Below are 2258 nucleotides of genomic sequence, written 5' to 3' on the forward strand. Positions count from 1 at the left end.
TTATAACTACATATATATTCATTCCTAAATATTGTTATTTAATTCTCCCTACTTGAAAACTTTATTTGAACTTACTTATAAATAATATTCTACTTATATTGTCCCTTTTTCTTGTATTTAATCATGCTTGTTAGATACATCCATGTCCTACACTTAGCTGTGCATTGTGGACATTCACTCTTATAGATAATGCTGTGATATAAATACATGTGGAAAAATATTATAAACAGAATTGTAATTTAAAATTTACTATAATGCTCTATTGACAATTCTCAATAACAATTTAGTATTTATAAGTATGTTCTTTAAGAAATATTTTTGGAGTTGATGATATCCATGGTGAGTTTATTTTAGCTGTTGTTTTTTTTTTTTTCTGAGTTGTCAAACAGGATTAACTTTTGAACCCATATATAAGTTTAGCAACCTGTAAAGCAATCATTTCTCTTTTGAACCTTATTGTGGGGCAATCTTCAAATGCTGTATAGGTGTATAGGTCAAGAAAAATAAAGCTACATGCTTGTTGAATTAAACTATTCTGTGATGATCGTACTCTCAGCTGATTTTTTACATCATGGCAGAACTTGTAAGGATCTTTAATTTGTTCATACGAACTTTTTTCTGTCATGGATTTGAATTTGTTCAACTTATATTGAAATTGTTCAGTTTATTCAATGTTAAAAAAGGTATATAAAATATTGGTCATTATGTCAGATTTCAAATTATTTTTTTACTTACATGTTTTAACTAAATTTATCATTCTGTAGAAAGACAAATATTAAACGTTGCATTTGTTGTATATTGATTAAATGAATGCTACTATGATTTGACTCACTACATTTAGAAAAGGTAGTAATAATTTATTTATTTTTTGTTATGGGAGATGTATCAGTTTTTGTTGTCTATACTTTTATCCTAAAAACACATCTGGAATTTTGAAAGTTATGAAGTAAAACAGAAATGATACTTATATAACTTCATACACATATACATAAACTGCTTTCTTATAACATGGAATCTTATAGTTGAAAATAAATTTAGAAATCACCATAGTACAGTTAGTGAAATTGAGACCCTGCCTTAATATACAAACCAAAGGTTGACCAGAAAACATTAGATAACTCAAAATGGGTTAGTTTGAAGAAAATGTTTTAAAAGAAAATATTTAAAAGATAAGGGCTAAATGTAGCAATACCACATGCAATAATACAATACCAGGGACTATAATGCTAAAGCTATTGTCTTCCCTGTGCCCAAAAGAACAAGAGAAGAGAATAATTCCCAAATGGAAGAGGAAACATGATTATCACAACAGAGAAGGAGTTGAGCTGGTGGAGAGGGATATCTTGAGAAAAATGATGCTCTTTGGTTTAGGAGCAGAGCTAGTCCTAAAATTCTGCAGGCAAAAAGCTAGAGTAAAAATCTCTTTTGCCCCACCTTTCTTACTTTCTGGCACTCTTTCAATCGCTAAAACCAACAGGTGTCTTTGTTCTAGGTGTCCTTCTCATATAGAGCCATACTCTAGAGCAGAAAGGAGAGTGGGGATTTTAAAATATGAATCAGTTATCTTAGGATTTTTCTTAACAATGTGATTTAATGTGTTACATTAAAAATATTAATAGCACAAATTATTTATTTTGAGGCTACATAGAAAATTTAATTTTTTAACTGACTATATATTAGATCACAAAACACTTTTTCATTCACAATAAAATCATATATTTACTCATAAATTTATTGATGTAACAAATATTTATTAACTGTCCACTCTGTCCCATGTATGATTTTAGGCCAAGGGGATGAACCAGAGAGCAAATTCTGACAACAAACATGCTTCCATTTAGCTTATATTCTAGTGGGGAGACAGACAGTGAAATAAATAATAGATAGATCAGTTATAGATAGATGTGGGAAAAAATCTTGCAGTGTGTAAGGGGCTTTCAAGTAACAGGGCATAGTGCAGGGGATTTATTTTTGTTAGATTGACTAAGGGCTACCTCTGATTAGATGACTCTTGCACAGCGTATCAGTTCTGTAAGTCTTCCATAATAGGCCAACACAAACTGGGTGGCTTAAAAAACAGAAATTCAGGAAAGGGAAGCAAGATGGGTGACTAGAGACGTGAGTCACCAGATAGTCTCTGAAAGAGACTCAGACTGTGAGCTCCCTGCCCACTGGCCCTCCACACTGCTGCCTGCCTGGATGCTCTAGCAGAGCAGGGTGCACCCGAAGCGGAGGGACACTCCACAGGCAACTCAGGA

The sequence above is a fragment of the Propithecus coquereli genome, unplaced genomic scaffold (genome assembly GCF_000956105.1).
Source record: "Propithecus coquereli isolate 6110/MARCELLA unplaced genomic scaffold, Pcoq_1.0 Scaffold31, whole genome shotgun sequence".
NCBI lineage: Eukaryota > Metazoa > Chordata > Mammalia > Primates > Indriidae > Propithecus > Propithecus coquereli.